We start from the raw sequence: 25935 nt of genomic DNA on the forward strand, positions 1-25935 counted from the left end.
CATAGAATCTAGCCGGGCTTGTCTGTCACTGGATAGAGTTAATCACCTAGTCAAAGCTGTCAACAACACTATGGGGATTGAAGAGACCCAGTCAGAATGTTCCATTCAGGACATAATGTTCAAGGGGATAGATCGAAAATCCCAAAGGTTTTTTCCAGTAGTGGATAAAATTAAGTCACTGATTACAAAAGAATGGAAGAAACCCGAAAGGAAGGGGTCGCTTCCACCAGTATTCAAAAGGAGGTATCTTTTCGAGGAGGAAGCTTCATCCTCATGGGACAAGGTCCCGAAACTGGATGCGGCAGTGGCCAAGGCATGCAGAAAAACTCTCCCATTTGAGGATTTAGGGAATCTAAAGGACCCGCTAGATAGGAAAGCTGACGTTTTCCTTAAAGGTGCTTGGGATCTCTGAGGCCAGCAATTGTAGCCACTTGCACAGCCCGGTCGTTGATGATGTGGCTGGGCCACCTAGAGGATCAACTCAAAGATAAGGTTCCCAGGAATGAGATTCTATCTTCTATGTCGATAATTCAAGATGCAGCAGCTTTCCTTTCGGTTGCATCAGCGGATTCTGTTAAGCTGGCCGCCAGGTCTTCAGCCTTATCTAACGCAGCCCGTAGGGCACTTTGGATAAAATGTTGGCCAGGAGACTTACAGGCCAGATCAAAGCTGTGTAGCATTCCCTGTGAAGGTGTTCATTTGTTTGGACCAGTTCTAGATGAGCTACTGGAAACGGCGGGAGACAGTAAGAAGCGATTCCCTTTCTTGGGAAGACCCTTTTATAGACGAGATTACAACAGAGGATGGTCTTATCGCAGAAGGTCAGACAGAGATTCAAACAGAGAATCAACCAGATATAACAGCAACAGTAGAAGAGGTAGAGGATATATGTTTAATTCCTCTCGGGACTTTAACCCCTTTCTGACCTCGGACGAGATAGTACGTCCGAGGTCAGAAGCCCCACTTTGATGCGGGCTCCGGTGGTGAGCCTGCATCAAAGCCGGGACATGTCAGCTGTTTTGAACAGCTGACATGTGCCCGTAATAGGCGCGGGCAGAATCGCGATCTGCCCGTGCCTATTAACTAGTTAAATGCCGCTGTCAAACGGAAATGACAGGCATGATTGGAGGTCGGCGATGCTTGTACATTGTAACCATAGAGGTCCTTGAGACCTCTATGGTTACTGATCGCCGGTAGCTGTGAGCGCCACCCTGTGGTCGGCGCTCACAGCACACCTGATTTTCTACTACATAGCAGCGAACAGCAGATCGCTGCTATGTAGCAGAGGCGATCGTGCTGTGCCTGCTTCTAGCCTCCCATGGAGGCTATTGAAGCATGGCAAAAGTATAAAAAAAAAAAAAAGTTAAAAAAAATGTGAAAAAAATGTAAAAAATATAAGTTTAAATCACCCCCCTTTCGCCCCAATCAAAATAAATCAATAACAAAAAATCAAATCTACACATATTTGGTATCGCAGAGTTGAGAATCGCCCGATCTATCAATTAAAAAAAAGCATTAACCTGATCGCTAAACGGCCTAGCGAGAAAAAAATTCAAAACGACAGAATTACGTCTTTTTGGTCGCCGCGACATTGCATTAACATGCAATAACGGGCGATCAAAAGAACGTATCTGCACCAAAATGCTATCATTAAAAACGTCATCTTGGCACGCAAAAAATAAGCCCTCAACTGACCTCAGATCATGAAAAATGGAGACGCTACGAGTATCGGAAAATGGCGCAATTTTTTTTTTTTTGCAAAGTTTGGAATTTTTTTTCACTACTTGTCATGTTAGGTGTCTATGAACTCATACTGACCTGGAGAATCATAATGTCAGGTCAGTTTTAGCATTTAGTGAACCTAGCAAAAAAGCCAAACAAAAAACAAGTGTGGGACTGCACTTTTTTTGCAATTTCGCCGCACTTGGAATTTTTTTCCCGTTTTCTAGTTCACGACATGCTAAAACCAATGATGTCGTTCAAAAGTACAACTCGTCCCGCAAAAAATAAGCCCTCACATGACCAAATTGACGGAAAAATAAAAAAAATGATGGCTCTGGGAAGGAGGGGAGTGAAAAACGAACACGGAAAAACGAAAAATCACAAGGTCATGAAGGGGTTAAAAAACCACAATGACTGGCGGTCCAGGTTTACGGTAGGCTTTTAGCCTTCTACCCGGCCTGGATGCAGATCACCAATAGTCCGTGGATTCTCAATATCATTAAAGCGGGTCTAAGATTCGAGTTTCATCATGTTCCTCAGGACAAATTTAAATTAACACCCATCCGTTCTTCTCCTGCAGAACAATTGGCACTGGAGTCAGAAGTCCAGGAACTCCAACAAAAAAGGGTTCTGATTAGAGTGCCCACGGAAGAGCGAGGTAAGGGGTTTCATTCCCCTTTATTCCTGATAAAAAAAAACCTGATGGATCATATCATACCATCATCAACTTAAAAAGCCTGAATGAATTTTTGCTGGTCCCATCCTTTAACCCCTTCCCGACCTTTGACGCCACGTAGGCGTCATGAAAGTCGGTGCCATTCCGACCCATGACGCCTATGCGGCGTCATGGAAAGATCGCGTCCCTGCAGATCGGGTGAAAGGGTTAACTCCCATTTCACCCGATCTGCAGGGACAGGGGGAGTGGTAGTTTAGCCCAGGGGGGGTGGCTTCACCCCCTCGTGGCTACGATCGCTCTGATTGGCTGTTGAAAGTGAAACTGCCAATCAGAGCGATTTGTAATATTTCACCCATTATAACGGGTGAAATATTACAATCCAGCCATGGCCGATGCTGAAATATCATCGGCCATGGCTGGAAATACTAGTGTGCCCCCACCCCACCCCTCCGATCGCCCCCCCAGCCCTCCGATCTGGCCGGTACACTGCTCCGGCTCCCCTCCGTCCAGTGCTCCGCTCCCCCCCGTGCTCTTGTCCGCTCCCCCCGTGCTCCAATCACCCCCCCGTGCTCCAATCACCCCCCCTGCACTCCGATCCACCCCCCCCGGTGCTCCGTTCCACCCCCCCGTGCTCCATTCCAGCCCCCCCGTGCTCCGTTCCACGCCCCCCGTGCTCCGTTCCACCCCTCCCGCACTCCGATTCCCCCCCCCCGTGCTCCGATCCCCCCCGTGGTCCCCCCCCACCCCATCATACTTACCGATCCAGCCGGGGTCCCGTCCGTCTTCTCCCTGGGCGCCGCCATCTTCCAAAATGGCGGGCGCATGCGCAGTGCGCCCGCCGAATCTGCCGGCCGGCAGATTCGTTCCAAAGTGCATTTTGATCACAGAGATAGATTATATCTCAGTGATCAAAATAAAAAAAATAATAAATGACCCCCCCCCCTTTGTCACCCCCATAGGTAGGGACAATAAAAAAATAAAGAAATTTTTTTTTTCCACTAATGTTAGAATAGGGTTAGGGTTAGGGGTAGGGTTAGGGCTAGGGTTAGGGTTAGGGCTAGGGGTAGGGTTAGGGTTAGGGCTAGGGGTAGGGTTAGGGCTAGGGGTAGGGTTAGGGTTAGGGCTAGGGTTAGGGTTTCGGTATGTGCACACGTATTCTGGTCCTCTGCGGATTTTTCCGCTGCGGATTTGATAAATCCGCAGTGCTAAACCGCTGCGGATTTATGGCGGATTTACCGCGGTTTTTCTGCGCATTTCACTGCGGTTTTACAACTGCGATTTTCTATTTGAGCAGTTGTAAAACCGCTGCGGAATCCGCACAAAGAAGTGACATGCTGCGGAATGTAAACCGCTGCGTTTCCGTGCAGTTTTTCCGCAGCATGGGCACAGCGATTTTTGTTTCCCGTAGGTTTACATTGAACTGTAAACTCATGGGAAACTGCTGCGGATCCGCAGCGTTTTCCGCAGCGTGTGCACATACCTTTAGAATTAGGCTATGTGCACACGGTGCGGATTTGGCTGCGGATTCGCAGCAGTGTTCCATCAGGTTTACAGTACCATGTAAACATATGGAAACCAAATCCGCTGTGCCCATGGTGCAGAAAATACCACGCGGAAACGCTGCGTTGTATTTTCCGCAGCATGTCAATTCTTTGTGCGGATTCCGCAGCGTTTTACACCTGTTCCTCAATAGGAATCCGCAGGTGAAATCCGCACAAAAAACACTGGAAATCCGCGGAAAATCCGCAGGTAAAACGCAGTGCCTTTTACCCGCGGATTTTTCAAAAATGGTGCGAAAATATCTCACACGAATCCGCAACGTGGGCACATAGCCTTAGGGTTAGGGTTGGAATTAGGGTTGTGGTTATGGTTAGGGGTGTGTTGGGGTTAGGGTTGTGGTTAGGGGTGTGTTGCGGTTAGGGTTGTGTTTAGGGTTATGGCTACAGTTGGGATTAGGGTTAGGGGTGTGTTGGGGTTAGTGTTGGAGGTAGAATTGATGGGTTACCACTGTTTAGGCACATCAGGGGTCTCCAAACGCAACATGGCGCCACCATTGATTCCAGCCAATCTCGTATTCAAAAAGTCAAATGGTGCTCCCTCACTTCCGAGCCCTGACGTGTGCCCAAACAGTGGTTTACCCCCACATATGGGGTACCAGCATACTCAGGACAAACTGCGCAACAATTACTGGGGTCCAATTTCTCCTGTTACCCTTGTGAATCAAAAAAAATGCTTGCTAAAACATAATTTTTGAGGAAAGAAAAATGATTTTTTATTTTCACGGCTCTGCGTTGTAAACGTCTGTGAAGCACTTGGGGGTTCAAAGTGCTCACCACATATCTAGATAAGTTCCTTGGGGGGTCTAATTTCTAAAATGGGGTCACATGTGGGGGTTTCTACTGTTTAGGCACACCAGGGGCTCTGCAAACGCAACGTGACACCCGCAGACCATTCCATCAAAGTCTGCATTTCAAAAGTCACTACTTCCCTTCTGAGCCCCGACGTGTGCCCAAACAGTGGTTTACCCCCACTCATGGGGTATCAGCGTACTCAGGAGAAACTGGACAACAACTTTTGGGGTCCAATTTCTCCTGTAACCCTTGGGAAAATAAAAAATTCTGGGCTAAATAATTATTTTTGAGGAAAGAAAACGTATTTATTATTTTCACGGCTCTGCATTATAAACTTCTATGAAGCACTTGGGGGTTCAAAGTGCTCACCACACATCTAGATAAGTTCCTTTGGGGGTCTAGTTTCCAAAATGGGGTCACTTGTGGGGGGTTTCTACTGTTAAGCCACATCAGGGGCTCTGCAAACGCAACGTGACGCCCACAGAGCATTCCATCAAAGTCTGCATTTCAAAACGTCACTACTTCACTTCCGAGCCCCGGCATGTGCCCAAACAGTGATTTACCCCCACATATGGGGTATCAGCATACTCAGGAGAAACTGGACAACAACTTTTGGGGTCAAATTTCTCCTGTTACCCTTGGGAAAATAAAAAATTGCAGGCTAAAAGATCATTTTTGAGAAAATATTTTTTTTTTTTTTCATGGCTCTGCGTTATAAACTTCTGTGAAGCACTTGGGGGTTCAAAGTCCTCACCACACATCTAGATTAGTTCCTTTGGGGGTCTAGTTTCCAAAATGGTGTCATTTCTGGGGGATCTCCAATGTTTAGGCACACAGGGGCTCTCCAAACGTGACATGGTGTCCGCTAATGATTGGAGCTAATTTTCCATTTAAAAAGCCAAATGGCGTGCCATCCCTTCTGAGCCCTGCCGTGCGCCCAAACAGTGGTTTACCCCCACATATTGGGTATCTGCGTACTCAGGACAAACAGGACAACAATATTTGGGGTCCAATTTCTCCTATTATCCTTGGCAAAATAGGAAATTCCAGGCTAAAAAATCATTTTTGAGGAAAGAAAAATTATTTTTTATTTTCATGGCTCTGCGTTATAAACTTCTGTGAAGCACCTGGGGGTTTAAAGTGCTCAATATGCATCTAGATAAGTTCCTTGGGGGGTCTAGTTTCCAAAATGGGGTCACTTGTGGGGGAGCTCCAATGTTTAGGCACACAGGGGCTCTCCAAACGCGACATGGTGTCCGCTAACAATTGGAGCTAATTTTCCATTCAAAAAGTCAAATGGCGCGCCTTCCCTTCCGAGCCCTGCCGAGTGCCCAAACAGTGGTTTACCCCCACATATGAGGTATCGACGTACTCGGGAGAAATTGCCCAACAAATTTTATGATCCATTTTACCCTACTGCCCATGTGAAAATGAAAAAATTGAGGCGAAAAGAATTTTTTTGTGAAAAAAAAGTACTTTTTCATTTTTACAGATCAATTTGTGAAGCACCTGAGGGTTTAAAGTGCTCACTAGGCATCTAAATAAGTTCCTTGGGGGGTCTAGTTTCCAAAATGGGGTCACTTGTGGGGGAGCGCCAATGTTTAGGCACACAGGAGCTCTCCAAACGCGACATGGTGTCCGCTAACGATGGAAATAATTTTTCATTCAAAAAGTCAAATGGCGCTCCTTCCCTTCCGAGCCTTACCATGTGCCCAAACAGTGGTTTACCCCCACATGTGAGGTATTGGTGTACTCAGGAGAAATTGCCCAACACATTTTAGGATCCATTTTATTCTGTTGCCCATGTGAAAATGAAAAAATTGAGGCTAAAAGAATTTTTTTGTGAAAAAAAAGTACTTTTTCATTTTTACGGATTAATTTGTGAAGCACCTGGGGGTTCAAAGTGCTCACTATGCATCTAGATAAGTTCCTTGGGGCGTCTAGTTTCCAAAATGGGGTCACTTGTGGGGGAGCTCCAATTTTTAGGCACACGGGGGCTCTCCAAACGTGACATGGTGGAGCCAATTTTTGATTCAAAAAGTCAAATGGCGCGCCTTCCCTTCCAAGCCCTGCCGTGCGCCCAAACAGTGGTTTACCCCCACATATGAGGTATCAGCGTACTCAGGACAAATTGGACAACAACTTTCGTGGTTCAGTTTCTCCTTTTACCATTGGGAAAATAAAAAAATTGTTGCTAAAAGATAATTTTTGTGACTAAAAAGTTAAATGTTCATTTTTTCCTTCCATGTTGCTTCTGCTGCTGTGAAGCACCTGAAGGGTTAATAAACTTCTTGAATGTGGTTTTGAGTACCTTGAGGGGTGCAGTTTTTAGAATGGTGTCACTTTTGGGTATTTTCAGCCATATAGACCCCTCAAACTGACTTCAAATGTGAGGTGGTCCCTAAAAAAAATGGTTTTGTAAATTTCGTTGTAAAAATGACAAATCGCTGGTCAAATTTTAACCCTTATAACTTCCTAACAAAAAAAAATTTTGTTTCCAAAATTGTGCTGATGTAAAGTAAACATGTGGGAAATGTTATTTATTAACTATTTTGTGTCACATATCTCTCTGGTTTAACAGAATAAAAATTCAAAATGTGAAAATTGCGAAATTTTCAAAATTTTCGCCAAATTTCCGTTTTTATCACAAATAAACGCAGAATTTATTGACCTAAATTTACCACTAACATGAAGCCCAATATGTCACGAAAAAACAATCTCAGAACCGCTAGGATCCGTTGAAGCGTTCCTGAGTTATTACCTCATAAAGGGACACTGGTCAGAATTGCAAAAAACGGCAAGGTCTTTAAGGTCAAAATAGGCTGGGTCATGAAGGGGTTAAAATGGAGTCTGTAAAGACGGCAATAAAGCTTCTCTTTAACAATTGCTTCATGGTTGTCTTAGATCTGAAAGACGCCTATTATCATGTCCCACTTTCAGTATCAGGCACTTCCCTTTGGTGTTGCAGTTGCACCCTATGTATTTACTAAGATCATGGTAGAGGTTATGGCGCACCTTCACGAACAGAACATACTAATAATTCCCTACCTAGATGATTTATTGATTGTGGGACATTCAGAATTACATTGTAAAGACCAATTGGGGAAAGTGATAGCAGCATTACACAAATTAGGATGGATTAATCTCAGAAAATCTCGTCTGCAGCCCTTAAAATCACAAGAATTTTTAGGTCTTATCATAGACTCTAGTCAGCAGGAATGTCGCCTGCCGGATTCAAAAGTGGATAGTATTCATCGGCTGGCCACCAGAATGATTAGTAATCCTTTAGTCTCCTTAAGAGGAGTGATGTCACTTTTGGGTTCACTTACTTCTTGTATTTCGGCAGTTCTCTGGGCTGTTTCACACCAGAACTCTGCAGTGGGATGTCCTACATAATTCTCGTCGGCTAGGAGCTAATCTCGAAAGTAAATTTTCACTATCTGTTGAGACTATTCATTCATTAATTTGGTGGACACACATACCAAATCTTCGTAGAGGGGTACCCTGAACAAATCATATAACGCGTGTAATAACAACTGATGCTAGCCCCAAGGGTTGGGGGGCACACTGGGAGAATAATTGGATCCAAGGACTGTGGTCCCAGTCTGAACAAAACTCATCCTCTAATCTAAAACCGGTTTTTACGTACCGGTAATAGGATTTTACGGAGCCACGACAGCACCCCTACGAGAGAGGGGATCCGCCCACCTTCCGGACAGGAACCTACAGAATTTAAAGGGACGGTCCCCCTCACCACTCCAGTTTGTGTTTCAGAGTATAAGGGACACCGCCATTGAGTTAGTACATAAACATATATACTTAAACATTACTAAATACCATCACCTACTAAAGAGTGATTTTTTAACAAGCACACTTTCCCCAAAGGGTGCAGAAACCAGTGAATAACTACGGGGGGGAATGTGCGGGTGCTGTCGTGGCTCCGTAAAATCCTATTACCGGTACGTAAAAACCGATTTTCCTATCGCCACGACAGCACCCCTACGAGAGATTTTCAAAGATCAATCACCTGGGAGGGACTACAGCACTAAGTACTGTACGGCCAAAAACTAAATTGGCCTCTGAAGATAAATCAAGGCGATAATGTCTATAAAAGGTGGAAGGAGATGACCAAGTTGCCGCCTTACATATTACGTCTATGGAGACGTCCGCTCTTTCCGCCCAGGATGAGGCCATGGCTCGAGTGGAGAGGGCCCTGATGCCATCTGGTGGTGTCTGGCCTTTAGCAGTATAAGCAAGATATATGGCATCTCTTATCCATCTGGCGATAGACGCTTTAGTTACACTCGCCCCTTTCCTTGGATTCTGAAATGAAACAAACAGAGCCCTACTCTGCCTCCATGGTTCTGTTCTATGTAGGTACTCATAGAGTTCTTCTGACATCTAACATGTGATATTTCTGCTCGTCAGCTGAATTCGGACTGTCACAGAAAGATGGTAAAATTATTTCCTGACTACATTGAAATTTGGAAGCTACTTTTGGTAGGTATGCTGGATCAGGTTTTAACACTACCCTATCCTGAAAGACCATTAAATAAGGAGGGTCTATCGACAAAGCTTGTAAGTCACTCACTCTCCTAGCAGAGGTCAGGGCTACTAGGAAGGCTGTTTTTAAAGTTAAATTTTTAATGGAGACAGAATCTATTGGCTCAAAGGGGGCTTCTGTTAAGGCGTCTAAAACCAAATTTAGATCCCATGGTGGTAATCTAGGAATATACACTGGTTTACTACGTTCAGTGGCCCTGATAAATCGGGAAACCCATCTATTTCCCGCCACATCACTGTTATATAACGCTCCCAAAGCTGATACTTGGACTCTAAGGGTATTTACCGCCAAGCCCAATTCTCGGCCTTTCTGTAAAAACTCCAGAATAGCCGGAATTGGAACCTTGCCAGAAAAGGGATTTTGGTAGAAGGCAAGGAACTTTTCCCAAGTTTTAGCATAGATCTTAGTGGTAACTTCTTTCCGACTATTTAAAAGGGTAGATATGAGAGCCTCTGAAAACCCTCTTCTCCTCAATAACTCCCTCTCAAATTCCACGCCGTCAGATGCAGGGATTCCACATTGGGGTAACTGAATGGACCCTGAGAAAGAAGCTCCGGGCTGGTCGGCAGTACCCAGGGGTCGGACACAGACATTGCCCTGAGTAACGAGAACCATGCCCTCCTGGGCCAAAAGGGGGCAATCAGGATCACTCTCGCCCTGTCCTCCCTGATCTTCCTGAGGACTAACGGGATCAGACACATTGGAGGGAACGCGTAAGCTAGAGGAAAATTCCAGTGTATTTGAAGGGAGTCTATTATACAGGGCTTGTCCGCCACCCGAAGAGAAGCGAACTTCCTGGTCTGCCTGTTCTCTCTCGTTGCGAATAGATCGATTACTGGCAATCCCCACAGGTCCACTATTTGTCTGAACACCCGTCGATCTAGAACCCATTCTCCCTGACGTAGAGAATGACGGCTGAGGTAATCTGCCTCTGTGTTGAGCTCTCCCCGAATGTGCACAGCTGATAGAGAGCGAAAGTGGGCTTCGGCTATTTCTAGTATGTCTGTGGCGGTGTTCATTAGGGATCTTGACCTTGTACCCCCTTGATGGTTGAGATACGCCACTACTGTTGTGTTGTCTGTCTGGATTCTTACATGTGAATCCTGCAGAGATGGAAGCAACCTGAGTAAGGCTTTCTTTACTGCCGTGAGCTCCTTCCAGTTTGAGGACTCTTGAGCCTCTAAGAGAGACCATTGCCCTTGAGTCCAGACATCTCCTATGTGAGCTCCCCAACCTACAGGACTGGCATCGGTTGTGACCGTGTTGTCTGATACTATACTCCAGCGTACTCCTTTTCCTAAATGTCTTCTGTTCAACCACCATCTCAGACTGTGTAGAGTGGCGGTGGACAGCCTGAGTCTTCCGCCTAATTGCCCTTGAAGACTCCTTTCTGTATCCAAGACTTGGGCCTGCAACACTCGAGTGTGGAATTGAGCCCACTGGACGACTGGTATGCAGGACGTTAGGGATCCCAGAAGGGACATAGCGTCTCTTAAAGTCAGATCTGGCTTCTTTGTTACCGTACTGACTTTGTGCACAATCCTCTGCTTTTTCTCTTCCGGAAGGAAACACTGTTGCACTTCCGAATCCAGCAGAATACCTAGGAAAGTCTGAGTCGTTGATGGTTCGAGTCTTGACTTTTCCATATTGACTATCCAACCCAAGTCCTGTAAGGAAGATATTACATGATTTAGGCGAGTACTACACTGGCAAAAAGAATTTCCCACTACCAGGAAGTCATCCAAGTAGGGTATAATTAACGTATCCTGTTCTCTGACATAGGCCATTACTTCTGCCATGACTTTAGTAAACACCCTCGGTGCCATAGATAGACCAAAGGGCATTGCAGCAAACTGAAAGTGTCTGACCTGGTCGTTTAAGCGCACCGCCATTCTGAGGAATTGTTGATGATCCTGGTGAATGGGCAGATGGTAATACGCATCTTTTAAATCCAGGACTGTCATATAACATCTGGGAAAGAGAAGTTTAGTTGCCGTTTTAATAGACTCCATCTTAAAGGCATGATACTCTAGATGTTTGTTCAATCTCCGTAAATTTATGATGGTTCGAAAGGATCCATCTGGCTTGGAGATTAAAAATAAAGGGGAATAGAACCCTTTCCCCTGCTGATGTTTTGGAACCTCCACTATGACTTTCTTCCGTCTTAACATTTGGACCTCTTTTTCAAGGGCCTTTTGTTGGTCTAAGGAATCAGGGGCAGTCAAGATATAAAATTCAGAAGGTCTTTCCCGGAACTCTAATTTTAACCCTGAATTAATTATACCCAGAACCCAATTGCTCGAAGTTATTTTGGCCCACTGAGCATAGAAGTAATTTAATCTGCCCCCTACTGGAAGATCATTATTAATGATAATTCCTTCTTCTTCTTGAGAAAGATGTTGAAGCATTAAAGTCCGAACCTTTCTTTTTCGGGTCTGATGGTTCCCAGTCTCGGTTTTGGTAGGGTCTTCTGTATTGGAAGCGTCTCCTGAAGGTATTCCTAAAGGTAGGATTGAAAGCTTTAGGAAAACCTTTCTTCCTATCCTCAGCCTTAGCCAGGATATCATCCAATACCGGGCCAAACAGGTACTCACCCCTACACGGTATTGTACACAGTTTAGCTTTCGCCTGGGCATCCCCTTTCCAGGTCTTAAGCCATAAGGCACGGCGAGCAGCATTTGAGAGACCTGCTGATCTTGCCGCCAATTTTAATGAATCCACTGATGCGTCCGCTAAATACGCCACCCCTTCACGTATTTGCGAAAGGGAATTCAGCATCTTGTCTCTGGGCACCTTGGACTTCAGCTGTTCTTCCAGTTGGGATATCCACACCATGACGGATCTAGCTGTACATGTGCTAGAGATAGCAGGTTTGAACGCCCCGGCAGTTGACTCCCATGTTTTTCTCAAAAACATGTCCGCCTTCCTATCTGACGGGTCTTTCAAAAGGCCCACGTCCTCCAGCGGCAAAGTACCGGCTTTAGATGTTGACGCCACCGCTGCATCCACTTTCGGGACTTTCATCCACTCCGCCAGCTCATTGTCATCAAAGGGATACCTTCTTTTGGCTGATGACGGAAGGAAACCTTTGTCTTGCTTATGCCATTCTCTCTTTATAAGAGTCTTGACCGTATCCACCACCGGAAAAGCCTTATGACTCCTCTGGCACAAGCCCGCAAACATTATGTCCTGTGCGGACCTTGGTTCTTTGCTCTCTGCAACACCCATGGTAGCTCGGACTCCTTTAACTAACATGTCCATGTTGTCTACCGAGAAACAAGGCCTTCCCTCTTCATCTGAGGAGGATGGGGATGAAGATCTGGAACATTCCCCTTCTTGCAGGGACAGACTAGATCCTGGCGATATGTCCCTGCCCGACCTTTCCTGGCGGCTGCCTCTAAGGGAATAGCTTATTTCCTCCCTGATGACCGCTCTAAGGTCTGATGACCGAAGGGGAGCTTCCTCTTCTAAGGTCTGAGATATGCAAGCCTGACACAGCCTTTTGGTGTAACTGTCAGGCATTGGAGTCATGCATAGAGCACATTGCTTGTGCTTAGATTTAGTGGTCTTTTTCCCCTAAAACAAAGCACAAATAACAGACCATATCAGCACCAGGTGTCTGATTTAACACTCACCATAAGGCTGATCCTGTGAATACCGGTTCTGGAGGAGTAGGATCCAAATGTGACGCTGAGGCGCTTGCACGCTGCTGCCCCCGTACCACGCTGCTGCTTCTCCCTGAGCGACTACCATTCTTACTGCGCTGTTCCGTTCCCTCTCCATGAGGGTGCTCGGCGTCCCCTACTGAGGACATGGTTGCGCGCCTCCTACCATCAGCGTCGCTCTTTTACAGCGCTCCTCCCCCGGCTTACCCCGGAAGCGTATCAACTACTTCCGGGTTCACCAGCGCCGGTGTGGACGCTGCACACCGCGCTTCACCGCGGACCAGGACGGCACTGCCCGACTCCTGGGACGTGCTCCTCATGGCCAGACGAGGGGGGGTCTGCACGCAGGACACCCCCGACGCTGCTTCCGAGCCCCCGATTCCGCCGTTCCTAAAAGACACAGCGCGGAGGCATGGAGGCCCGGGTAAGACTGCTGCTGCAGGCTCCCGCCGTCCGGACAGGAACCCAAACTGGAGTGGTGAGGGGGACCGCCCCTTTAAATTCTGTAGGTTCCTGTCCGGAAGGTGGGCGGATCCCCTCTCTCGTAGGGGTGCTGTCGTGGCGATAGGAAAAGAATTGTTAGCGGTAGAGCGCGCGTTAAATAGTTTCCTTTTACCCCTACAGGGTCAAGATGTCAGGCTGTTTTCGGACAACCAGGTAACCATTGCCTATATTAACCATCAAGGAGGTACGCTGTCTGGTTCGTTAATGGAGGTTGCGAATCGTATTTTTCAGATGGCCGAGAATCACCTACTTTCCCTTACGGCTCTTCCCATAAGGGGAAAGCTCAATACAATGGCCGACTATCTAAGCCGCAATGAACTCAGACAAGGGGACTGGTCACTAAATCCGGCTGTCTTCAATCAGATCGTGCATATATGGGGATGCACAAATAGATCTTTTTGCCAACTGAGGAAACAGAAAACTACACCAATTCTGTTCCTTAAATCCAAGGGACAACCCATATGCAGTGGACGCTCTTCTAATCTCTTGGAACTTCAGTCTCGCTTATGCCTTTCCCCCTCTAAACCTAATTCCTATAGTTCTGAGGAAAATACGGGAAGACAGTGCCCGAGTGTAACGGGGTCTAACAAGCTGGGGTACCTCTTTCAGTACCACCCCGTGTTTCAGGAGGTCCACGCCGCTTTTGCTGGATTCTGAATGAAGGACGCTGGCTAGAATTCCTTGGTTACGTGAGAGCATATAAAAGCTGACTGCTACCCCACGTATTTCCAGTCTAAAAGAACACACTTTATTTTCAGCACACAGAATATATAACACAGATACAAAGGACAGGCCAATAGGAAAACAGCTGGCCAGACATAAATTACAATAGCCGCAGGGGGCCGGAGCCTGCCGCTATTTACTGTGGGAATTACAAAGGTGGGGGGAGGTCAGAAAGAGAATATCTTGTCCAGGGGCGCAGCCTGTGGACTGATGCATTTCACATGGAAACTATTATACATACATATACTGCATAACATTCATGGTGCTGGGGGGTTCTGTAACACGGCTCCCCTTTTCAGCGACGCGATCGGCATACACAGTCTGATCCTTAACGGATCGGTTTGGGGATGACCGAAGTTTATGGGGTTGGTACGAGTTCCATTTGTCGACATAGTCCATCGGCGTTACCGTTTTGTTTGCCAGGTCTGTAGTGGATGGTGAAGTCCAGAGGTTGTAGGGCTAAACTCCACCGCAGTAATCTGGCGTTGTCTCCGGAGACCCGATTAAGCCAGACTAGGGGATTATGGTCCGTTAGGAGGGAAAACTGTCGTCCATACAAATATAGTTGTAACTTTTTGAGTGCCCATACTATTGCCAGGCACTCCTTCTCGATGGCCGCATAGCTCACTGCACGGGGCAGTAGTTTCCGACTCAGGTAAGCTTCCTGGCCGTCCGGCCCAACTTGGCTCAGTACTGCCCCCAATCCAAACATAGAAGCGTCTGTGTGAACAAGGAAACGTTTAGTTCGATCGGGTGCGGCCAATACAGGGGTATTGGTGAAGGCGTCCTTTAGCTGGCGGAAGGCTTCCTCACACTCTGGGGTCCAGGTTACCTGGCGGGGTTGGTTCTTACGGGTCAGATCAGTGAGGGGCTTGGCTACGCTGCTGTAATTGGGAACGAATTTCCTGTAATACCCCGCTGTCCCTAGAAACGCCATGACCTGGGTTTTAGTGCGTGGGGTGGGCCATTTGGCTATGGCCTCAATCTAGTTGTTTGGCTGGTTCTGGTCTCTGTTTCCCACTTCCCACCCAATGCCCTAAATACTGAAACTCTGCTTTGCCCATGTGACACTTGTTTGGGTTCAGGGTGATTCCGACCTTGTGGATCCTGTCCAATACTGTCTCTAGGTGATTTACATGCTCTTCCCATGTCGCGCTGTAGATGGCTATTTCATCCAGGTAGGCACATGCATAGTCCTGGAGACCATCCAGAAGCCGGTCAGCCAGCCTCTGGAAGGTCGCCGGGGCAGTCTTCATCCCGAATGGCATAACTCGAAACTGGAATAAGCCAAACGGGGTGACAGATGCCGACTTGGGAATAGCATTAGGACTAAGGGGAATCTGCCAGTAGCCTTTGCATAGATCGATGGTGGTCAAATACTTTGCCCCTGCCAGCCGGTCTAACAAGTCATCCACACGCGGCATGGGATACACATCCGTCACTGTTTTCTCATTGAGCTTACGATAGTCTACACAAAACCGTGTAGTCCCATCCTTCTTGGGCATTAACACAATGGGGGATGCCCAGGGACTATCTGACTCTTCAATGACCCCTAAACGCAACATCTCTTGTATCTCTTGTCGCATCCCTTCTCGTACAGACTCAGGGACGCGGAAGGGGGTTTGTCGCAGGGGGGTCTGATGCTGGGTCTCAACCTTGTGTTGTGCCAGGTGAGTGTACCCGGGTTTCCCCAAAAACATCCTCTGTCGCTGCCTCAACAACTTCTCCGCCTGCTGTCTCTCCCGGGGACCTAAGTCTTCACCCCAGTGTACCTGGTCCCATGTTTTAGACTGAGTCCTCTCCCCTAAGACATCAGGCAAGGGAAGTCCGGCTAAATCCTCTGCTTCAGGTGCACAGATGGCCACTACCTCTTCAGGGCGCTCCCAATAGGGCTTCAGCATATTCACGTGGAACATGCGGATAACCCTGGGGTCGTCACAATCGGCGACATTATAGATGGTGTCGGCTATTTTCCCCACTACCTGGTAGGACCCCTGCCATGCAGCTTGGAACTTGTTCTTCCTAGTGGGCTCTAACACCAGGACCTTCTGCCCTATTTCCAAGGTGCGCTCTCTGGCCCTCCGATCGTACCATACGCGCTGGCGCCGCTGGGCCACCTGCATGTTCCCACGTACAGCCTGGGTCAGTTCCTGTAGGTGGTCCCGGAATTCCAGCACATAGGGTACAATAGGTACCCCTTCTATGGTGCCCTCTCCTTCCCAGTGTTCTAGCACTAAGTCTAGGGGTCCCCTTACCTGTCTCCTGTATACCAGTTTGAATGGGGAGAACCCCGTGGATTCTTGGGGCACCTCTCGATAGGCAAACAGGTGGTGAGGCAAGAATTTCTCCCAGTCCCTGTAGGTCCTGGTAAAAGTCCCAATGAGTTGTTTTAACGTCCCGTTAAAGCGTTCACACAACCCATTGGTTTGCGGGTGGTACGGGGCACTTCTAATGGACTTTACGCCGCACAGCTTCCACAGTTGGTTGGTCACCTCTGCTGTAAACTGGGTACCCTGGTCTGAGATAATCTCCCGGGGAAATCCAACCCGTGAGAAAACCTGGAGCAAGGCAGCCGCCACCGTCTCTGCCAGTATGTTAGGTAATGCAACCGCCTCTGGATACCGTGTGGCATAATCTACCATTGTCAATATATACCTTTTCCCTGACGGACTGGGTTTGGCTAACGGCCCTATCAGATCGACCGCTACTCGGCTAAATAGTTCCTCCACAATGGGGAGGGGGCATAATTTGGCCTTGCATCGATCTCCCCTCTTGCCAATGCGCTGGCAACTGTCACAGGTCTGGTAGTATTGACGAACATCATAGGTTACCCCCAGCCAAAAGAAGTTTTGTGTCAGACGATGCCTGGTGCGACTGACGCCGAAGTGCCCGGCCAAGGGTATGTCATGAGAGATTCGCAGTAACTCCTGCCTATACTTCTTGGGAACTACCAGCTGTCGTTTCATAGTGGGGCTCATCCCTGTGTGGTGCTGCTCTGTGATCCGGTAGAGGAGTCCCTGCTTCCATATAAACTGTTCCCCTTCCAGTACCCCTCTCCCCTCCTGTGCCTTCCCACGATATCCCTCCAATGAAGGATCCTCAAGTAACTCCCTCTTAAATTCATCTGGGGTGGCCCAAGAAATGTGTCTGGCTATGGGAATACGTGTAGGGCTGGGATGTCTCACCTGGGCCTCCTCTGAGTGTGATTCCGCCTCCGCAGCTTGAGCTTGTCTCCGGGTGGTCACAGGATATGTCTCAGCCAGAGGGGCAACCGAGAAAGCAGATAACATGGGCCCCAAGTCATTTCCCAGCAAAACGTCTGCAGGCAAATCCTCCATCAAGCCGACCTCAACAAGGTCATCCCCAACTCCCCAGTTCAGGTGAATCCTGGCAGTGGGCAGTCGATGTATGGCTCCCCCTGCTACACGGACTGCCACTGTCCGGTCCGTCTTCTCTTGGTCCCGGACGAGATGAGGCTTCACAAGGGTCAAAGTTGCTCCGGAATCTCTTAGTCCCTGCATGCGTTTCCCATTAACCCACACGACCTGTCGATGCTGTTGTCGATTATCTGCCCGGGCTGCATGCACGGGGTCTACTTCATGCAGCACTTCCTCCATGTCTTCCACCCCTTGGTTAGTTGTAGCCCCCAATGCCGGGTCAGCTTCACCTTGGTAGCAGTGTACAGCGGCCCGGCGGAAGGTAGCTGTTCCCGCCTTTGGCCACTGGGTATGCTGAGTCCGGTTGGGACATTGTCTTTGCAGGTGGCCCAGCTGACAGCAGGTGTGGCATCGCGCCCCAGGGGAACTGTGGTAGGCCGGGTTTCTAGCTGGTTCCCCTACAATCTTCGGTGGTTTGGGGCCCTCCAGGTCCATGGGCGGACCCCTAGTGACAAACTTTGATCCTGACAACTGAGGCCTTCTGGCATCATGATGTTCATCGGCCAGACGAGCGGCTTCCTCAAGAGTCATTGTCTGCCTGTCCCGAAGCCATTCCTGTGTCTCGGGGTTTAGTCCATTAAAGAATCGTTCTAACAAGAAGAGCTGGAGGACGTCCTCCTTAGTGGTTGCTTGGCTCCCTTGTACCCACTGTAGCAGTGACCGCCGTAATTTACAGGCCCATTCAGCGTGGGTATCGGTTACTCGTTTTATAAGTCAGCAGAACTTTTGGCGGTATGCCTCTGGTGTCGGCGCATACCGGGCCAAGATCACTTCTTTGATCCGCTCATAGTCCATACAGTCCTCATCAGGTACCGTGCGATAGGCGTCTGCTGCCCCGCCTGTCAGCTTGCTGGCCAGAATCTGAACCCGTTCCTCCGGCTTCACTTGATGAAGGGCACACTGCCGCTCAAAGTCCTGCAGAAAGCCATCAATGTCTTCCTCTGCCTCCCCCAACTGTCAGAAGGCATTATACTGGATCTTTTTGTGGCTTACTGTTGAAGGTACCTGGGCGGAAGCCAGAGCTCCCCCTGCTCGCTGACTCTCCTCTCTCCGCTTTGCCATCTCCATCTTGGCCAGTTCCACTTTGGTCCGTTCTGCCATCTCCATCTTGGCCAGCTCTATCCTGGTCCGCTCGGCCATCTTTTCTTTCAGATCAGTACGCACATCAGCCATCACTTCTCGTATGATCTCTACTGCAGGGTTTGGGCCATACAACACCAGTCTGTTCTTTACCTCCCTCTGGAATTCAGTGTCCTCCACGTTCACATTGGGGGGGCGCTGCACTGTCGTGTTCCATGATGGCTGCTATCAAATCCGCTTTTGTTTTGTTGCTGGCGATTAACCCTCGGGCTTCCACCAGATCTTTTAATGTAGTCCTCTTTAACTTCTGGTATTTGTCTTCCATTCATTCCTTTCCTCCTGTAGAAGGGGTATCAGATCCCGCTGTCTGCCACCAGTGTAACGGGGTCTAACAAGCTGGGGTACCTCTTTTAGTACCACCCCGTTTTTCAGGAGGTCCACGCTGCTTTTGCTGGATTCTGAATGAAGGACGCTGGCTAGAATTCCTTGGTTACATGAGAGTATATAAAAGCTGACTGCTACCCCACGTATTTCCAGTCTAAAATAACACACTTTATTTTCAGCACACAGAATATATAACACAGATACAAAGGACAGGCCAATAGGAAAACAGCTGGCCAGACATACATTACAATAGCCGCAGGGGGCCGGAGCCTGCCGCTATTTACTGTGGGAATTACAAAGGTGGGGGGAGGTCAGAAAGAGAATATCTTGTCCAGGGGCGCAGCCTGTGGACTGATACATTTCACATGGAAACTATTATACATACATATACTGCATAACATTCTTGGTGCTGGGGGGTTCTGTAACACCGAGTAATCCTGATAGCCCCGTTCTGGCCCAGGAGGTCGTGGTTTCCATGGCTGAGGAAGATGTCTATTACCCAGCCATGGATCCTCCCAGGATTACCAGACCTTCTCTCCCAGGGTCCAATTCTCCATCCACGAGTAGCCAACTTACCCCCTAACAGCATGGAATTTGAGAGGTCACTACTAAGGGGGAAAGGATTTTCTCGACATCTTATAAATATGCAGAGCCCCAGAGACCTGGTCGTTGCAGTAATGTCGCTCTGCCGCTAAGGAGGGTGATGTTATGTCTGATTGCACTAAAGGAGTTCACCTGACCAGGTATCACAAGCACAGATTACACTTCACACTCCGGCCACTAGGGGAAGCAAAAGGCACTATGTATTAGGCCACTCCTCACACTGGTAAAACTAGGGGTCGGATAGGAAGTTAGAAAAGAACGCAGCCTGGGAGAGTCCAGGGAGGACCTGTCAGGGGTGGGTTCCTGACAGGGGCCTAGCAGAACGATTAGAAAGCAACGGAACCGCGCCTGCACTTGCGGCGGTATCCTAAGAAAGGACAAGAAGAGAAGGATATTGTGGACAGTGAGAAACGAGATCAAGCACAAAGGAGAGCCAGTAGGAGTTGTGCCCCGAGAACGGCAACTTCCTACTGAGGCGCGTAGCCGGTGACGGGAACACCGAGGAAGCAACTGACTTTATGCCTTACTTCAAATACCGCAGGACAGTTAATTATAGGTTGGCTGTCTATCATACATCACCTAAGCAGACATAGGGGGCAAGCGTGCAGAGGGGCGTCTCTAGGGTCCCAGAATAGCTCCGAGCCTTCCCGTCAAACGGGTGCGTCCTATCCAGATAGATTTGGGGGACGGAGAGAGAGAGAGAGAATGAGAAAGAACGAGAACAGACGTTGTGAGGACTATCCCGAATGCTCAGCAGGGAAGAACTACAACACACAGGCGCTAGTGGTAGGCAACGATTTCCACCTGCAAAGGAAACTCTGGATGTGCCTTCGGACCGGCCGGTCTCAGCCCAGTTGACAGTGCTCTGGATTGAGGATCCCGAAGCCTTCAGTAAAAGGTTAAGAGACTGCAACCCTGTGTCCTCGTTATTGACTGCGCCACACACCATCGCCACCTACACTACTGGGAAGCCCTGGGGATATACTTCACCTGTGGGAAGGTATACCATCTAGCTGCCATCACATCACCCCACTGGACCCCAAGCAGCGTCGGTCACCTTGACCGAATACCACAGGTGGCGTCACGAAACCTTAGCCGACTTTCACCACCCCTTTCATTGGACGCCCCTTAGCAGGGTCACAGACCGGGTCCAGCCACCGTGACAACCCTAGAACTCAAACAGAGAGGACCGGTACCGAGTAACCCGCGGCCCTGCGTCTGGGGGCGATCCAACTACACTTCTTAAGAGTAGGAAAACCTCTACGACAAACATTTATGTCAGGGATTGGAAAAAAATCCTATCAAGTTCAGGAGCGCAGATTGACCAGAAACCTTGTATTATTCAAATTTTAGAATTTTTGCAAAGGGGCCTAGAAATGGGCTTGGCACTCTCAGAGTTCAGGTGTCGGCTCTGGGGGCGCTATACAATTCTAACTTAGCTAGCAATCACTGGATATCCAGGTTCTTCAAGGCAGTTACTAGATCCAGACCAGTCATTAAACAAAAAATAGTTCCATGGGACCTAAATCTTGTACTCTCAGCTCTAACACAAGCCCCGTTCGAGCCTATTGACACTGTCCCAATAAAAATCCTGCCGGTTAAAACGGCCCTCTTAGTTGCACTCATGTCCGCAAGAAGGGTTAGTGATCTACAAGCATTATCTAGACAACCTCCATACATGCAGTTTAGGGAAGATAGTTATTATGAAACCTGATCCCCTTTATCTTCCAAAAGTTGCTTCAAAATTTCATAGATCACAAGAGGTGGTCCTACCTTCGTTTTGTTCTAATCCCTCTAATGATAAGGAGCATAGATTTCATTGTTTGGATGTAAGAAGGTGTCTTCTTAAATATATTTCAGTTACAAATACCTGGAAAAAAGATAACTCCTTATTTATATCTTACCAGGGAATTAGAAAGGGTCTTAGAGTATCAAAAAACACACTAGCCAGATGGATCAGGGAGGCGATCTCTCTCGCTTATACAGTAGGTGGCATGGAAATTCCAGAGGGTATAAAAGCTCACTCCACTCGTGTCGTGGCCACATCCTGGGCGGAGAGAGCAGAGGTGTCGATTGAAGACATTTGTAAGGCGGCCACATGGTCTTCTCCATCTACCTTTCTTAGGCACTATAGATTGGATCTGGGTGGCTCCTCCGACCTCACGTTTGGGAGAAGGGTGCTTGAAGCAGTTGTCCCTCCCTAGTCTCTTTTACTTCTCTGAAAGTCTCTCGTGGTGCAGTCATGGCGACTGAATAAATACGTAAGCTACTTACTGGTAGCGGTGTTTTTCAGGAGCCCATGACAGCACCCTTATATTCCCTACCCCTCTCTCCTTGTGTGGGTCAACACCTTCTTTTAATTAAGTCCTAACTTTATTCACTGGGTGAATTGTACCATGTTTTAAAATTGTTTATATGCTACTAACCTAGAAGGTCCTTTCATGCTCTGTAAACCAACTGACTGGGGAGTGAGGTGCCGCCCTTTTATGTCTGAGGTTTCCTGTCCCTGAAGGGCGGATCCCCTCTCTCGTGGTGCTGTCATGGGCTCCTGAAAAACACCGCTACCAGTAAGTAGCTTACGTATATTCTCTCCGCTGTTTTAAATGTATATATTCTTTTCTTTTTTTTTCCCTTTCTCTAGGTGATTGGCACAGTTGGCTGTCAGAAGGATTGGGATACCTGAGAATGATATACATAATAATAATCTTTATTTTTATATAGCGCTAACATATTCCGCAGCGCTTTACAGTTTGCACACATTATCATCACTGTCCCCGATTGGGCTCACAATCTAGAATTCCTATCAGTATGTCTTTGGAATGTGGGAGGAAACCGGAGTGCCCGGAGGAAACCCACGCAAACACGGAGAGAACATACAAACTCTTTGCAGATGTTGTCCTGGGTGGGATTAGAACCCAGGACCCCAGCGCTGCAAGGCTGCTGTGCTAACCACTGCGCCACCGTGCTGCCCTATGACTATAAGTGAATCAAGATAAACAAGGATTTGTATAGACTGATTCCTCTCCTTGTGCCCCCCCCCCCCGACTGTTTCCTGATGCGTTTGTGTAATAAAGATTGTATATGTTAAATGTACGATAAGGAAATGATCACTCTCAACCCTTTTTGAGCCCCATGTAAGTGCTTCGTCTATGTGGGGTTAGCTGCGATTGCGGCTCTGTTGTTTATCTCTGTCACCTAGGTGATCCGTCCTGGCCGAGATCACATGGTGCTGCCGATGGGGGATGTGGGCGGGCACCGCTGCTGGTTGAGTTCAAGCTGCGTTCACGTGATGGGGACCCTTCCGGGTTGTGGTGCACCTGCGCGCTCATGATGCGGCTTCAATGGGATTTGCGGCTTGGCGGTGAATCCCTAGAGATGACTTTGGGGATGACGCAGATATACGTAGACATGATCGGTGCATGATAGGATGTGCCTTATAGGTGGAATTATATGCGCTTAGCTGTATAGAGACCGTGGATAGGTACTTTAATATATTTTGGTGCCTCTTCTGGATGAAGCACATTGGCCCAGACATTTCTGAATAATCTGCATGCCTTTTTTGTGTTTAACAGTAAAGTCGTATTGCTGGAGGGCAATGCTCCATCGCAGCAATCTTCTGTTGATACCAGACACGGATTGTAGCCAGCGCAGAGGGTTGTGGTCGGTCACCACAATGAAGGTGCAACCGTACAGGTATGGCTGCAAACACTGCAGGGCCCAGACCATGGCCAGTCACTCCTCGATGATGGAATAGGCTGCTTTCCTTGGCAGAAGCTTCCTGCTCAGGTACGACATGGGGTGCTCTTTGTTCCCTGAGTAGACCTGGCTGAGCACAGCACCGAGGCCAAACTCGCTGGCGTCGGTCTGCACCAGGAATGGTCGACTACTGTCAACTGCCTTTAACACGGGAGAGTTGCACAGGGCTGTTTTCAAAGCCTGGAAGGCCCCCTCACAGCCGTCTGTCCAGTCGACTGGGGTAGCTTCTTCCTGGTGCGGTCTGTCAAGGGTTTTACCAGGCTACTATAGTTTTGTACAAACGACCTATAGTACCCTGCAGTGCCCAGGAAGGACATCACTTGGTCCTGGGCACAATCCAATTTCCCAGGCTCTTGCTTCATGAAGCCCTTGCCTACGTGGTGCCCCAGGTAGTGTTCCTCCTTCATGCCCATCTGGCATTTTCCTGGCTTTATGGTCAGGCCTGCTTGGTGAATTCGCCTGAGCACCTCCTGTAAATGCTACAGGTGTTCATCCCAGGAGGAACTAAAGATGGCAATGTAATCCAAGTACGCCACAGTGTACTTCTCCAGTCCCTGAAGCAGGTGGTTGACCATCCGCTGGAAAGTGGGAGGAGCATTTTTTTTTTTTTTTATAAATCTGTTTATTAAGTTTCTCAACATAAAACAGAACAATCATATAAAAGTAGTTAATTCAACAGTAACTCCCTTCCCTTAAGCCCACCCATAACCCTCCCACCTAACCTCTGTGTGCGCATCTGTAGCCACAAGATTATGGAATTGGTGAATGACCACTTATCCGCTGCAGCAAATACCATTGCGTATTTTCAAATTGGGCTCGTAACCTCTCCCTGATTTCTAGAGGAAGCGAGGGAATAAAAAGAGACCATGTGTTCAAAAATTTGCTCGATAGCCTCTCCTTGTTAGATTGAGCCTCCAACCACTCCATTTTAAACAAAAAATTGACCTTTGTGTGTATAAGAGAGAGCGATGGGGCCATTGGATTCTGCCAATGTTGTAATATGCTTTTTCTGGTGGCCGAGGCCCAGAACACCAAAGTTGCCTTAATGTGTTTAGGCCAATTCTGATTTGCCTCTTCTATGATGTTAAAGATGGCCCATTGCGGCGTAAGCGTGAAGCTGATCCCGCATAGCCTCTGTAGGGAGGAGCATTTTTCATGCCGAATGCCATGACCGTGGACTCGTACAGTCCAAAGGGGGTGATAAAGGCGGACTTCTCCTGCGCCTCGGGGCTCAGGGGAACCTGCCAGTATCCCCGACTCAGATACATTATGGACAGATATTTTGCACCAGCTAACCGCTCAAGCAGCTCCTTGATGCGTGGCATTGGGTACGCGTCAGAGGCTGTGATGGCGTTGAGCCCCCTGTAGTCCATTCAAAACCGGGTGGTCCAACCCTTCTTTGGCACGAGAACTACAGCTGAGGCCCACACACTTTTGGACCGTTGAATCATCCCCAGCTGTAACATCTCATAGATCACCTGGTGCATAACCTGCTGCACCTCGTCGGAGATCCGATAGGGTGTTCGCTGTAGTGTGGCATGATTCCCAGTGTTCACCTCTGGACCGCTAATTCAGTCCTTCCAGGTTGGTTGGCGAACACGACCTGGAAAGGTTCCAGCATGGTCGGCAACTGCGACCGCTGGGGTTTGGATAGTAAGGCACTTACCTCCACGTCCTTGATGGACCCACTGGCCTTTGCTTGGGCCAGCATGTCCAGGAGGGTGTCTTCCTCCCCGTCTTCGGGCAGGTTGCAGACCGGTAGGACGTAGGCTTCACGTTCGTGATGAGCCTTCATAATATTGACATGAAAGGCCTTTCGCCTACCCTGAGCGTGGTCAAGTTTGATCACGTAGGTGACTGGGTTGAGCTGTTGGTGGACAACGTACGAGCCTTTCCAGGCTGCCTGAAGCTTATCCTTTGTTAGGGGGACCAGCACCCACACCTTTTGACCCACCTAGTAGGTCCGCTGTTCTGGTCGTACCAGTGCTTCTGGTCAGCCTGAGTCATGTACCAACTACGTCAAGGTTGCATTTTGTCACGGAAGTGCATGACATACTCCACTATGGACACTTCAGAAGGGTTCGGCTCCTCTTCTCAGGATTCCCTTACCAACCCAAGGGGTCCCCAGACTCGCCTGCCTTACAGGAGCTCGAAAGGGGAGAACCTCATCGAGGCTTGCAGAACCTCTCGGTAAGCGAATAGCTGGTGTGTGAGATGCCGCTCCCAGTCGCTTCCTTGGGTCTCAACCAGCATGCGTAGCATCTGTTTTAGGGTACTGTTGAAGCGCTCACACAAGCCATTGGTCTGTGGGTGATACGCACTCTGCATTCTCTTGCAGAGAGCCTCCATTTTGGTAGACATGAATTGGGTCATGTGAGGAACCAGGGGGGGTCGACGGGTGCCCAAGTCTGCTAGCCGAAACCACATGGATCAGGGAACGACCTGTTTAACGCCCACTTTCCCGTTAAAT

The sequence above is a fragment of the Ranitomeya imitator genome, chromosome 1 (genome assembly GCF_032444005.1).
Source record: "Ranitomeya imitator isolate aRanImi1 chromosome 1, aRanImi1.pri, whole genome shotgun sequence".
Lineage (NCBI taxonomy): Eukaryota > Metazoa > Chordata > Amphibia > Anura > Dendrobatidae > Ranitomeya > Ranitomeya imitator.